Genomic DNA, 15,828 nt, shown 5'->3' with positions numbered 1-15,828 from the left:
GTGTACATGAATTCCAACTTATGAAACCATTACATTGTATAACAAAACTATGATGTCTAGTGTAAACCAACATATGATTATAGCAGATTTCCATGAATAGACTCCTTTATATTTTCTAATTTTAGGAATTTTTATGCAAGCAATCTATTGACAGCAGCAGTTAAGGTTCCTACATATTAGCACTAGCGTTAATATATTATTTTTCTTTATAGATTTATCTATAGATAAAGGGGCCTATTACATGCAAGGCATACTTGCCGACTTTACAATTCTCCTCTCTGCGAGCAAGCCCAGAGAGGAGATGCTGCAGACAGGTTCAGGGGCGGGGCCGGACGGTAAACGTCACTAAACCCTGCCCCTTCACGGCAGAAGGTCGCAATTTGTGGGTCCATGCTAAGGGGACAGGGCTAAATGACGCGATTCTCGTCAGTTTAGCCCCGTCCGCTCCCTACAGACCCGCAAATTCCCCATAACATCTCCCCATCCTGCCCACTTTACAAGGAAGGGGATAGGATGCGGGAGATCTTCCTACTCTTCTGGGGGTATGAGGAGTTACCTGAAAAATGAGGAGCTTCCACGACTTTCAGGGAGTAGACAATGATACATAGCTCCACGCAGCTCCTAATCTTCAGAATGGAAACATTCCACTCAGGGCCAGATAACCAATGGGGTGGATGGAGTTACAGCCCCAGGCTTCCACATAAAAATAGGCCCATCATCATGACCAGCAACCAGTTGGCCATACTGTCATAACAGTATAAAAATTGTATTTCCATTTCCCTCACAAAATAATGCAATTTTTACACTTTTACATATTTATGGAGACAGTGGAGCTGATCGTGCTCATATGACACCGGCCACACCCCCTCCTCTGCTTCTCATAATGGGCTCTTAAAACCATTTCAGCCCCGGGCACATGTGGCCCTTAATCCGGCCCCAATTCTAGTGCTGAGGCACAATACACAGTACAATGTGTGACCACCAGACAACCAAAGCTACAGAAGATCAGTACACCTGAGAAAGTCATACAATGTAAATCTTCCACTAAATAAAACGACATCGTTCTTACCAGTACATGGCCAGACAATGCTCCGAGACTTGCAGAGGCTTATCTCAGAATGTGATTAAATGCACTCCTGAAGCACCTGGCTCCCATAACAACCAGTCTCTGCTCCCTGGTGCTGTCATTTGTTTTCCATCCAATAACAAGCACTAAAATTATTATGCAATTTTTCAGTTTGTTTTTAGCTGGCTGAATGCACATGACTTTCTGTAAAATACAGACGTGTACTCTCCCAGAATGTACAAGAGACACTGGCATTATCACAAGAGCAGGAAATTGTCCCAGAGCATTTACCTGCTGCAAGGTGGACACGGATATGACGCAAATCATCAAGCCATGTCATCTAAGTAATGCAACGTAGCAGTGGTGTGATAATGCAATCACACATGGCATCCTTTGTATTACTGACATGGATGAGGTTTGATGACAAATTACATTAGCCTAGCTTTAAAATGAAAAAAAAAAAAGCTTATTAACCCTTTCATTCAATTCTACCCTAAACATCTCTATAAAAGGGTGCTTACTCTGTGGCAGCCACTTACAACATGTATAACGATAGAAACTTAATTGTTGGGAGAGGTAAAATAAAGGGGGCACTATGTGGGTCCATCATTCTGTGTGACAATTTTGTATGATAGTGTGATAATTTGATTGACATTGAGCACCAAGGTTCAGGTTATCAAGAGGGCAGGAATCAAGCAATTTTGGGGTATTACTGACAGACTTGCTTTATTAATGGTTCCACCACGATTTCTCTACCTTATCTCAGATTTGTGAGCCAGTCATGCCAATGTGGGCTGTCAAACACATGAGAACGCAACTTTATAACATAAATAATATAACACACATATGTTAAATATACATTTGTTAAAACATAAAAATGTATGAGAATCTTATTTACTGTCACTCTCTGATTTATGTATTTGAACACGAATAGCGACATAATAGGTGGTCAGTGAACCCTGTGCTGGCCCCGCCCACTAAACAAGTCACATCATGATGTCATACCTAGGGGGCAATATTATTTTTATCTAAATAATGTGAAAATGGGTGTTTACATGTCTGTACATCTCTGCAAATTGTCTCTAGAGCTCTACATATCTGACCATGAAAAAATGGAAATCATTCCTAACTCAATTAATAATTTACCAAAACAATTTACAAAGGGGCGTGGTTACATCTCACGGGTGCATGACACAAGTCACGGGGGCCTGGCCTCACAGCACACCCCTGTCAGTATCCAGGCCGAGCAGAGCACTGGGAGGCGGAGCTGCTCGGCCACGGTTTAACGCCGAACTGGCCCATCTATCCTTCTGGCATTTGCCAGATGGGCAGTCCGGCCCTGAACACAGGCACTCATGATTTAGGTGGGAAGTCCAGGAGCAGAGCATTTTGTACCTGGTGGAAGGGGTCATGTAACAGAGGGCCTGATTCAGACCCGGACGCTATTTGCGGATGCTCGTTCTTAAAAAGGGGCCGGATATTTAAATTGAGCGCTCGCTCTTTGCGGTGTGTTGACGCCTCTATGTCTGAGCGAACGTCCGAATAATGCGCTCGCTATTTTGTAAAGACGCCCCTTTGCCATTCACATCACACGTCATCTCCGTTATTTATTAGGTTAATCGGGAACATCGAAAGGCATCTGAACTGCTCGCAGTGCTTGTGGTAGGATTTACTTCCCGCTATCACTGCGAGCAGTTCAGGCTAAAAGACAACCAAGTGACGTGGTCGATGACGCTCCTTTACTAATTATGCACTCCCATTAAACGCCGTTTTGACCGTTAGGCACGCCTGCGTTCGGATCTCCACTCCCCCGTTTTCAAGCTCCTCCCTCGTTTTCAAGCACCTTCTCCTGTTACCACCCACAAAGGGTACATTCTGTCAATCAAATTAGCAGCCCCTCGCTGTTTTAAGAGTGCACGATTTCCGACCGCAATGACTGGTTTGCGCATGCGCATTGTGAACCATATGCATGCGCAGTTGTGCGAACATCACTCAGAGTGAACGAGCGGCCGCTTACGAGCGGCTCTGAATCAGGCCCAGAGTCCAATGTCGTCTGTCACCTTTGCAAAATATGGTATGTGTCCTGTGCCTCCCAGCCTAACGGCCCAGGGGCACAATGCGGTATGGGAGAAAGCATGAAGATAACAGGGCCTTCCTGCTCATCAATCCTGAGGAAGCGCATGAAGCCACCCGGAGAGGTTATGTTTTAGATAGAAGCGTCACTTTTCTCTCGCTCTCTTTTTTTCTTTTAATACACTTTGGGCCTGATTCAGAGCCGAACGCTCTGACCAGAGCGCTCGCTCTGAATCAGGGCCCTCCTCCATGAAAATGGAGCGGCCTCCTGGCCGCTCGTATAGCTGTGGGTGACCACCCACAGCATATGCGAGTGGCCAAAAAGATGGTCAAGACCATCGCGACCATCGGGCTTGCGACGAGACCCTGCGGTAGGGTCTCGGTGACCGCAAGCCCTGGAGTGATTTTGGCTCTATCAGAGCCAAAATCACTCCCACTGACATCACTAGTGATGTCAGTGGGGCCGGCTACAGACGGTAGGCGTTCCCATGGGAACGCCTCCGTCTGGCAGGCACGCCCCCGGCACGCCCACCAAAGGGGGCGTGCTGTCAATCAATATCGACAGCACGCCCCCTTTGGTGTGAGACCCGGAGTGATGGAAAGCCCGTTGCTCCCAGGGTCTCGCGCATGCGCACGACGGAGCTCCCTCCGTCGTGTGCATGCGCAGTGGGGAACATCGACCCGCTTGCGAGCGTCCTGACGCTCACGAGCGGGTCTGAATGAACCCCTTTGTGTGCAGCCCCCATAGAAACCTATGGGGTTGCAGCACTGATTTTAGAAAGAAAAAAAAAAAATCAGTGATTTCTCTGCAGTTTATTCTAAAAAGTGAGAAACCAAATTAAATGCTTTCTCCAGAAAAATGCTTTTATTTTGTTTACTGAATTATTTACCTGCTGCCCTTATAACTACTTATAGAGCAGGCTACAACACACGTGGAGAAGGAAGAAACACATGTTATCTCTGGAAATGTCACGCTTTGTAAATATTTGTAAATAACATCATACCATAGAAAAACTTAAACCTTGAATACTTTAGAACAGTAACACAAGCGTCTCTCTTTAGGACCCAAGATCACCCTGCTACACTTTCATTCCAGAAGTCCCTCTATTGAATAGATTCATTTGTGACTGCAGTAAAGTGTCCCCTAGCTCCTAAACTCACCAGTAGTATATGAGCCATGTGTATATCTTAGTGGTTAGTTATATAGTTTTGCAATGTGTGAAGTTATGTGTTACTTGTAGCTAGTGTGTCAGTGTATATGGGCGCAGAGACGAACCTGCTGCTTACAGTACCATCCCCTCTGCATTGTACAGTCAGGTAATAGAGGGAATAGAACATGAATGATAGTCTCTCTAACACAACATGTATAAGGAGCAGGCTGACGGAATGTACAAGTATATTCCTTTTATGGATAGCAGCCCTGAGCAGTGCTATGTAACATAGCCGCAGCCAGTGTCAGCAGACAATAGGTCACACGTTTGCAGAAGTAACACGAAAACGTTCTTGATACAACTACCCAGCCATAAAATAATACACAAGAACGTAAGGCTAGAAATAGAAATACACGTTACCTATACGCAGCAGGCAGCAGCCATGTTGCTGGAAAGAGGAATCATACACGGGGGCTCCGGAAACCTAAATGCTCACAGCCGGCAGGATGCAGATAGCTACTATTAACCCTGCAGGGCCGCACAGCTGCACTGCCATCCCTTGTAGCTCATTCACTAGCACGGAGTAACTCTGTGACTAGAATCATAGGTGCCAGTCACATCATAAGGTCATTTTTTTTACATGTTCTGTATGCTGTTAAGGACTATGACAAGTAGTATTAGTTTACAATTAACACACCCTGTGAAAGGGTTAAGTGTTTCAAGGCTGTATAAGATGACATTCAGTACTTCAGAGCTATCAGATGCCAGCCCACTCTACCTTACAGTACCTTATACTTTGTGTCTGCGTAATGTTGATGACTATAATAACGCTGGAAAGAAAAGCACACATATATTTTTATTTTTGATACTACATCGTTTTGTCACAATTTATACCATAATTTCATGCTTCATATGTTTTCTCTATATGTGATACAGTAACACTTTAGGGCCTGGATGCATCAAGCATTGCATTTTAGATGTGATGCATCCCGCCACTGATCGCATGCATAGCAACATTTAGCAACGCTGCCTGTATGCATGTACATGTGCTCTTCCAATAAGAACTGTCCTTTGCAGTGCGGGGACTTACAGATGTATGACCTGGGAGTCCTTCTGCGCATGCACAGACATTGGATAGCACATGTGCAATCAGCGGGGGACCATGGGATGGATCCTATTGGATTCCTCTTGGCGAAGTCTGCAAAAGAAGCCCATAGGCTTATATTAGGCAACGCCTACTATAGATGGCATTGTCTACCAGCTTCTATTACACATTCTTTCTGTGCAATCCGTCATCTGAAGTCTCCGGTAAGTCTTCTGCACATATGCGAGCTGTCTTCTTCCATATGATGGAATGTGGAGTACCAATTAACAGTACAGCAGTGATTTTGGAGTATCACTCCTCCGAGATTCTGTTGTTGTTACTGTGCAGACGCAGCCTTTTTGCTTGTACATACACAGAATAGTCATAAAGGGGCATATAGTATTAAGAAATGCGATCAGTCCCCTAAATAAGGATTCCTTATTGCCGGAATTCGCAGCAAGAGTGGATCCTTATTTGCTTGTTGAATGTATCATTACTGAGACACCAGGAACCATCCATCCGTGATCATTTTACTTTCTGTTTCGGCCAGATGCGCATGCGCTACACTCCTAGATACCGATTGGGGGCTGCGGCTGCTGTCAGATATCAAGGGATTGTGGAAGAAATGGAGATATCTGCTGTAGTACTTCTATGGTGCATTGGGGTGATACTTAAAATGTACGTATATATATATATATATATATACACTGTATATATACATTTATGTATATATATATATATATAAAAACAAAACAAGAGGGCGCTAATAGTGTAGTATTTTTTAGACACTAAATATTTTTAATAATAAATAATGTGCGTACATTAAATTTGTATATTTACGCTTATCATAATTCCACTCAATGAAATGATGAGTCAGGACAGTTTTCCTAGGATATCCAGAACTTTGCCCAGCATCAAAAACAAAACCAGAAGAAGATCATAGGGTAGTATATCAAAACTTTATAATTCACGACATATGATTGAAGACACGTACAAGATAAAAACTTGGTTTATAACAAATCAATCAAGCATGGTTCACCCATATCCAGGAGTCCAATGCAATCCCACTGAATGGTACCAAATCCAGATGGTTTCCGTAATGCTGCCTCCAAGGTGTGAGCTTGAATGAATGTAACCAGGAACCTCCAACGCGTTTCGTTTGTAAACAAACTTCCTCAGGGATAGGTTCCTGATCCATTTGTGATGCTTTAAATAGGGCTAAAAGTTCACTAGAGCAGTCCAATGTATTACAATTTTGTTACAATAAAAAAGACTCCATTTATAGTCACATATATCCCTATGTGGCTTCAATAAAATGGCCGAATATACACATTGTAATTATACATTAATGTACACTAACACAATCCATTTCTCTGTAAATAAAATAAATAACATTAAATATTGTTATGAAAACACAATCCAATCAAATATATACCTTTAGATTACTTCAACCCATAAAAATTCATTTATTAACAAAAATCGGGCTCATCAAAAATGGCCACTAAGTATGCAGACCATGGATAAGTTAACCATAAGCCCAAATACAGCTGGAGAATAAATTAATCTCTAATCAGCCCCAATCAACCTATAAATAGCTGCCAACACATATAAAGGTGCCAACCAATAACATTATGTGAATCTCTATTACCAATCAGGGATAATATCGTGTATCATCTGACCGGATGAATGGCAACTAATGTGAGCCGATAAAGAAGTGCGCTGTGGAAACAAGTCTTCCGATTGCCGGATGTATGGCAGAAAGTGCGCTGATAAAGGAATGTGCTATAAAACACTAGTTCCGATTACCGGAAGTGACGTAACGCCAATGCTTTAAGGAAATAGGGCAGTGAGGACACCAATAAAGAGTGCGCTATAGACCCACTAAGACACGACTTCCGATTACCGGAAGTTACGTGACGCTAATAGCATAAGGGAAGATAGGGCAATGATGACACCAGTTACTATAAGTAGTGTATCCTCCAATTACCGGAAATGACGTGACGTTAGGTTTAAAAAAAAAAAAAAAAAAAAACTGGACTCCTGGATATGGGTGAACCATGCTTGATTGATTTGTTATAAACCAAGTTTTTATCTTGTACGTGTCTTCAATCATATGTAGTGAATTATAAAGTTTTGATATACTACCCTATGATCTTCTTCTGGTTTTGTTTTTGATGCTGGGCAAAGTTCTGGATATCCTATGAAAACTGTGTCCTGACTCATCATTTCTTTGAGTGGAATTATGATAAGCGTAAATATACAAATTTAATGTACGCACATTATTTATTATTAAAAATATTCAGAGTCTAAAAAATACTACACTATCAGCGCCCTCTTGTTTTGTTTTTATGTTTTATCTTTAGATCCAACCTGGCAAGGATCGTACAAGAGGAGCAGCTTCCATTTCTCTATTTTAAATTATTTTTTAAATATTTGTATTAGTAGCGCATTGAGGGTTTGTGATTGTATATATATATATCAAATCATAGATATATAGCCCTGATCATAGATATATACTGCAATGCAGAATGTTAAGTACGACAGAATGAGAACAATAACAAATAGAGCCCTAATAACTTTCAACATTCCCTCTACAAAGTCAAAAGACAAAGGACCTCATTCAGACCCGATCGCAAGCGCTGAGCGCTCGCAAGCGGGTCGATGTCTTGACCATCACGACCATCAACCTGGTTGGTCGCTAAAGCTGTGGGTAGTAACCCACAGCTTAGCTAGCGACCAGGAGGCCGCACTTCAAAACCCAAGCGGCCGCCCTCATTCAGAGCGACCGCTCGCATTTTGCGAGTGCCTCTGAATGAGGGCCAAAGCCAACAAGAAATGTTGTATTATGTAGAAAAAAAAACTGAAGTATTCTCATTATGTACACCACCATTGTATTGTATTGGACATTGAATAGGCCCCTAGAGATCTTGTTCTTCCACGTACCTAAATTATAATTTTTTTCCCATATCAAAATTGTTAAATATGCAACAATGTCACAATGAAGTTAGCTTCTTATTCGGCCAGCTTCTTATACACTTCTTATTTGAGCTCCAGTTTCTTATTCATTTTCCAGCTTCTTATTCAGAACATGTTATATTAAAAAAAAATGATCATATAGAATCAGTATGCTTACATTAAATGAACAAAATATGTTATCTATTACACAAATTTCATTTGTATTTTGCTTGGCCCACAAAGCTTTTGGGCATGAAATAGGGTGGTAAAGTGGGCACAGGGACCAGATTTTCTATATTTGAATAAATAGCTGTACTTGTGCAAGGGTTAACTAGCCTTGGGCAACTAATTTGACACTTGGAATCCACAGAGATGGGTCACTTACATATGACCAACTTGCAATTGGCCTTGCCCAACAAGCTTTTGGGCATGAAATAGGGTGGTAAAGTGGGCACAGGGACCAGATTTTCTATATTTGAATAAGTAGCTGTAGTTGTGCAAGGGTTAACTAGCCTTCGGCAACAAATTTGACACTTGGAATCCTCATAGGGGGTCACTTACATATGAACCACTTGAGATTGCCCTTGCCCAACAAGGTTTTGGCCATAAAAAAGGGTAGTAAAGTGGGCACAATCACCAATTTATATATTTGAATAAGTAGCCATAGTTGTGCAAAGGCTAAATAGCATCGGGCAACTAATTTGACACTTGGAATACACACATGGGAGTTACTTACATGTGAATCACCTGCAATTGGCCTTGCCCAACAAGGTTTTGGGCCTGAAATAGGGTAATAAAGTGGGCACAAACACCACATTTTATACATTTGAATAAGTAGCTGTAGTTGTGCAAAGGTTAAATAATAGCCTTGGGCAACAAATTTGACACTTGCAATCCACACAGGGGGGTCACTTATATGTGAACCACTTGCAATTGGTCTTGCCCAACAAGGTTTTGGGCATGAAATAGGGCATTAAAGAGGGCATAGGGAGCAGATTTTCTATATTTGAATAAGTAGCTGTAGTTGTGCAAGGGTTAACTAGCCTTGGGCAACAAATTTGACACGTGGAATTCACAGAGGGGGTCACTTACATATGACCCACTTGCAATTGGCCTTGTTCAATAAGCTTTCGGGCATGAAATAGGGTAGTAAAGTCGGCATGGGGAACAGATTTTCTATATTTGAATAAGTAGCTGTACTTGTGCAAGGGTTAACTAGCCTTGGGCAACAAATTTGACACTTGGAATCCAAGGAAAGGGGTCACTTACATATGACCCACTTGCAATTGGCCTTGCCCAACAAGCTTTGGGCATGAAATTGGGTGGTAAATTGGGCACAGGGACCAGATTTTCTATATTTGAATAAGTAGCTGTAGTTGTGCAAGGGTTAACTAGCCTTGGGCAACAAATTTGACACTTGGAATCTACAGAGGGGTGTCACTTACATATGACCCACTTACAATTGGCCTTGCCCAACAAGCTTTTGGGCATGAAATAGGGTGGTAAAGTGGGCACAGAGACACGATTTTCTATATTTCAATAAGTAGCTGTAGTTGTGCAAGGGTTAAATAGCTTTGGGAAACAAATGTTACACTTGGAATCCACAGAATAGGTTAACTTACATATGACCCATTTGCAATTGGCCTTGCCCAACAAGCTTTTGGGCATTAAATATGTGGTAAAGTGGGCATAGGGACCAGATCTTCTAAATTTGAATAAGTAGCTGTAGTTGTACAAGGGTTAAATAGCATTGGGCAACAACTTTGACACCTGACATCCACAAAGGGGGGTCACATACATATAACCCACATACAATTGGCCTTGCCCAACAAGATTTTAGGCATGAAATAGGGTGGTAAAGTGGGCATAGAGACCAAATTATGTATATTTGAATAAGTAGCCATAGTTGTGCAAGGGTAAAATAGCCTTGGGCAACAAATGTGACACTTGGAGTCCACAGAGAGGGTTAAGATACATATAACCCAAACACAATTGGCCTTGCCCAACAAGGTTTTGGGTATTAAATATGGTGGTAAAATGGGCATGGGCACCAGATTTTATTCAAATTTATTAATTGGTGCCTAGCTTGTTGGGCAAGGCCAATGCAAGTGGGTCATATGTAAGTGACCCCCCTCTGTGGATTCCAAGTGTCACATTTGTTGCCCAAGGCTCTTTAACCCTTGCACAACTACAGCTACTTATTCAAATTTAGAAAATCTGGTCCCTATGCCTACTTTACCACCCAATTTCATGACCAGAAGCTTGTTGGACAAGGCCAATTGCATGTGGGTCATATGTAAGTGACCCCCGTCTGTGGATTCCAAGTGTCAAATTAGTTGCCCAAGGCTAGTTAACCCTTGCACAAGTACAGCTACTTATTCAAATGTATTAATTGGTGCCTGTGCCCACTTTAATGCCCTATTTCATGCCCAAAACCTTGTTGGGCAAGGCCAATTGCAAGTGGGTCATATGTAAATGACCCCCCTCTGTGGATTCCAAGTGTCAAATTTATTGCCCAAGGCTAGTTAACCCTTGCACAAGTACAGCTACTTATTCAAATATAGAAAATCTGGTCCCTGTGCCCACTTTGCCACCCTATTTCATGCCCAAAAGCTTTGTAGGCCAAGCAAAATACAATTGAAATTTGTGTAATATATACCATATTTTGTTTATTCAACGTAAGCATACTGATTCTATATGATAATTTTTTTTTAATATAACATGTTCTGAATAAGAAGCTGGAAAATGAATAAGAAGCTGGAGCTCAAATAAGAAGTGAATAAAAAGCTAACTTCAGCCTCGTCATTGTGACATTGTTGCATATTTAACAATTTTGATATGGGAAAAAAATTATAATTTAGGTACGTGGAAGAACAAGATCTCTAGGGGCCTATTCATCATGTTAATTATCGGGGTCAAAACGTACCCCGATAATTAACATTCTAACTCATTGCTTCGGCGCGGTGATGGCTAATGCGATATCAGCAGACCCCGCGAACGGCTTCACTGCTCCTTTTCGGAACAGTGAATCCTTTCGCTGCTCCTGTCGGAGCAGTGACGGGAGTGCGCATGCGCGGCCTACAGGTCACACATGCGCACAAGAGCCCCGACGTCCAGCAGAAGGAGCCGGACTTTCTTCCCATAGGAAAGGAGCGGGTTGCGATGCCGGAGCAGGAGCATTCGCCATTTGAAGATGGCGAATGCTCCCTCAGTCAAGCTCCGAAAATAATATATATTTTCAGAGCTTGATGAATACTCTCCCCATACTAGTGTATGGGGACAGTGGGCCATTCCGCGAGAGGATGAATGACCTTCTTGATGAATGGCCCAAACAATTAATTTTCACAATTACAGGTGAAAATGGGCATTTTCACCTGCTTTTGTGAAAATTAAGTGATGATGAATAGGTCCCCTAGACACAAAATAAATGCAATGTATTGTACAACTAGCTGAAGTACCCAGCTTTAAATCTTCAAGTTATTAAGTTCTATTATGTGATGTTGTCCAAATCCATCCAGTGGAAGGCACACAACAAGCTCCCTGATAAAAGTTCTGCCTGGTGCACTCCGCCGTGAGGTCCGACTGGGACCCCAACCACTCCATTAGGCATCCCAGACCAATTGCCACCCTCTGTGCAGTTTTCATCCAAGTCCACCCAGTGGAAGGCCCACGATAGGCTCCCTAGGTGGGCCTTCCACTGGGTGGATTTTTGTGTGGCTTGCTATTGAATGCTTCACTCACAAACAGCTCCCTGAGTAGAGATTAACAAAAGGAATATACATTGCTTCTACTAACCCAAGGTCTGCCAGTTGCCATTAACTATAAACCACGGACTGCTTTTATGTGACTGCCTGCTTACTGTACATTTATTAATCAGTCTACAGTGACAATTTATTAGCAACAATTATTAATGCTTTCTCTGCGGTTTCCATGAACCTGATTTTGTGCACATACAGTCAGGTGCATAAATATTGGGACATTGACAGAATTTTCATATTTTGGCCTCTATTCACCACCACAATGGCTTTGAAATGAAACAAACAAGATGTGCTTTAACTGCAGACTTTCAGATTTAATTTGAGGATAATTACATCCAAATCAGGTGAACGGTGTAGGAATTACAACGGTTTCCATATGTGCCTCCCACTTTTTAAGGGGCCAAAAGTAATGGGACTATCAACTCAAAAGCTATTTCATGGACAGGTGTGGGCTATTCCCTCATTATTTCATTATCAATTAAGCAGGTAAAAGGTCTGGAGTTGATTCTAGGTGTGACATTTGCATTTGGAATCAGTTGCTGTCGACTCTCAATATGAGATCCAAAGAACTGTCACTATCAGTGAAGCAAGACTTCATTAGGCTGAAAAATCAAAACAAACCCATCAGAGAGATAGCAAAAACATTAGGTGTGGCCAAATCAACTGTTTGGAACATTCTTAAAAAGAAAGAACGCACCGGAGAGCTCAGCAACACCAAAAGACCCGGAAGACCACGGAAAACAACTGTGGTGGATGACTGAAGAATTATTTCCCTGGTGAAGAAAAACCCCTTCACAACAGTTGGCCAAATCAAGAACACTCTCCAGGAGGTAGGTGTATATGTGTCAAAGTCAACAATCAAGAGAAGACTTCACAAGAGTGAATATAGAGGGTCCACCACAAGATGTAAACCATTGGTGAGCCACAAAAACAGGAAGACCAGATTAGAGTTTGCCAAACAACATCTAAAAAAGCCATTACAGTTCTGGAACAACATCCTATGGACAGATGAGACAAAGATCAACTTGTACCAGAGTGATGGGAAGAGAAGAGTATGGAGAAGGAAAGGAACTGCTCATGATCCAAAACATACCACCTCATCAATGAAGCATTGTGGTGGTAGTGTCATGGTGTGGGCATGTATGGCTGCCAATGGAACTGGTTCCCTTGTATTTATTGATGATGTGACTGCTGACAAAAGCAGCAGAATGAATTCTGAAGTGTTTCGGGCAATATTATATGCTCATATTCAGTCAAATGCTTCAGAACTCATTGGATGGCGCTTCACAGTGCAGCTGGACAATGACCTGAAGCATACTGCAAAAGCAAAGAGTTTTTTAAGGCTAAAAAGTGGAATGTTATGCAATGGCCAAGTCAATCCCCTGACCTGAATCTGATTGAGCATGCATTTCACTTGATGAAGACAGAACTGAAGGGAAAATGCCCCAAGAACAAGCAGGAACTGAAGACATTTGCAGTAGAGGCCTGGCAGAGCATCACCAGGGATGAAACCCAGCGCCTGGTGATGTCTATGCGTTCCAGACTTCAGGCTGTAATTGCCTGCAAAGGATTTGCAACAAAGTATTAAAAAGTGAAAGTTAGATTTAGGATTTGTGACACAGTTAGGTTAGGGGGTCCCTCTCCTGGGTAGAGGACTCCTTCCTTTCACACACAGCAGCTGGGAAACAGTACGCCAGACTGGATGCAAGTACAAGCTGGTCGGCGCCAGTCTTTATTGTGCAATGTCAGAAATAACACAAAGAAAACATAAACGTAAATCCTAGCCCTGTCGGGGCACTAACTTCACAGGTAGTTCCCTCACTACCAGAACCTGGCAGGGCCTAATGCCCTCACCAGCAACAAAAGCACAGCACAACACTTACAGTTAGGTTTTCAAGTGTCTCTGAGCAAACTCCCTGTCTGCTCTCCCAGGTGAGACAATCAGCCCTCAACACACTAGCCTTATATTGGCCACTCTCAGGTGGAAGCCCTAACAAGTCTGTTACCAGGTTGCAAGGTCCAAAACCTGGAGTGGCCTCTCACCCACAACCCCCAGGTCCCAAACCGGCTTTTCAAAAAGCCGAGACTCAAGCCTGCTACATTGCAGACTTTCTCCTGGGGATTTTAAACACATAGGACAGGAATCTGGGATAAATGTCCCTGCCACAGACAACTTTACCAATGATCCTATAACATATCCCCCCCTTTGTTTCGACCTATGGGGCGGAACAACTGAAGCCCCCAAACAATGAACGCGTGACAACGCATCTGCTTTAAACAACAGGCCCCCTGGCCTGTGTTCCACCGAAAATTTAAAAGTTTGTAACGCCCACTTTATGGCCAACGCCTCCTTCTCCACTGTGGCATCGGGTAGGCATCGAATTTTGAAACACTGTTCAACTTTCGGAAGTCATTGCAGAAACGCACACTCCCATCGGGCTTTGGAATCAACACAATGGGACTTGAACATTCACTATGTGATTCTTCAATAACCCCTAACTCTAGCATATTTTTAATTTCTTTCGACACCGATTCTCTTTGTGCTACTGGTAACCTATAGGGCTTTAGATTAACTTTAACCCCTGGGTCAGTGATGATGTCATGTTTAACGACCGAGGTTTTCCCAGGTACATCAGAGAACAGCACCCTATTTCTAACCAGAAACTCCTTGACCTCTCGTTGTTGAATTGCCGACAGGGTTTTTGCCACTGTCACTTCGGGAACTAAGGGCCCTGGACTTACTGGAGGGGCTCGGACAGCCGACAGTACCGTTCTATCTTTCCAGGGCTTTAACAGATTTATATGGTATATCTGTTCCGGCTTTCTTTCCCCGGCTGGTAAACTTTGTAATTGACCTGTCCCACTCTTTCTAAGATTTCAAAGGGGCCTTGCCATTTAGCCAAATGTTTATTTTCCACAGTGGGAACCAACACTAACACTCTGTCCCCAGGAGCAAAGCTGAGTAACTGAGCATTGCGGTTGTATACCATCTGCTGTGCCTGTTGAGCCTGTTTCAGGTGCTCTCTCACTATCAGCACCTCTATAATAGGCAATGGAACTAGTGGACCCTTAAAATGTGGTCGGTGAGCATGATACTGACACTCAGGGCAGGATGCGCAAAAGTCAGATACCTCTTTATGAAGCCCGGGCCAGAAAAACCTCTGCATTATTCGCTCAGTGGTTTTCTCTACCCCTAGATGGCCTGCCGTTATATGACCATGGGCCAGATCCAACACTGTTCTTCTGTAGGCTTTGGGAACTATTAGTTGTTCCACAACATCTTCCCCCTTCTTAGTCACCTGATATAACAAATCCTGACACATTGCCATGTGGGGATAGGACAAAGGACTATCAGGGTCTATGGGTTTACCATCAACTACTTTTACATTCTCCCTGGCTTTTACTAAAGTAGGGTCATTCAACTGCTCCACGGCAAAGACCTCTCTTCTGACCTCTAAATCAGGCAGATGATCCACTGGCCCAACAACACTTCCCACCTCAATGGGAGGCACATCAGTTGGCGGGCCACCGTCACGCTCCGCATTCTCTAGTTCGCCAACCATAGTAGGTAAATGGAATAACTCTGACTCAGAAGAAACTCCCTCCTCCACTATATCGACAACCTTCTCAAGTGGACTGGGGTTGTTCACTTCTGGAACAAAACGGCTTTCCCACAATTTCCAGAAGTGAGCAAAGTCTCTCCCCAATATTGCATCGTACATCAGACCAGGCACCAAACCC

The 15,828-nt window shown here is 42.9% G+C and overlaps 1 protein-coding gene across 3 annotated transcripts in view; it reads right to left on the bottom strand.

Annotated features, from left to right (window-relative positions):
- Nucleotides 1–4,786, bottom strand: part of ABCG2 (ATP binding cassette subfamily G member 2 (JR blood group)) — a 220,922-nt gene extending 216,136 nt beyond the window's left edge. The window contains exon 1 of one of the 3 annotated variants that reach the window (XM_088464448.1): nucleotides 4,711–4,786. The gene's annotated coding sequence lies outside the window, so the exon portion shown is untranslated. The remainder of the gene's footprint in view (nucleotides 1–4,710) is intronic. The other 2 variants (XM_088464450.1, XM_088464449.1) reach the window with 2 other exon arrangements.
- Nucleotides 4,787–15,828: the final 11,042 nt, after the last annotated feature.

The sequence above is a fragment of the Taudactylus pleione genome, unplaced genomic scaffold (assembly GCF_031769625.1).
Source record: "Taudactylus pleione unplaced genomic scaffold, aTauple2 ptg000055l, whole genome shotgun sequence".
NCBI classification, from domain to species: Eukaryota; Metazoa; Chordata; class Amphibia; order Anura; family Myobatrachidae; genus Taudactylus; species Taudactylus pleione.
The sequence above is the reverse complement of the archived record's forward strand: the minus strand, read 5'-3'. Positions and strand labels throughout refer to the sequence as shown.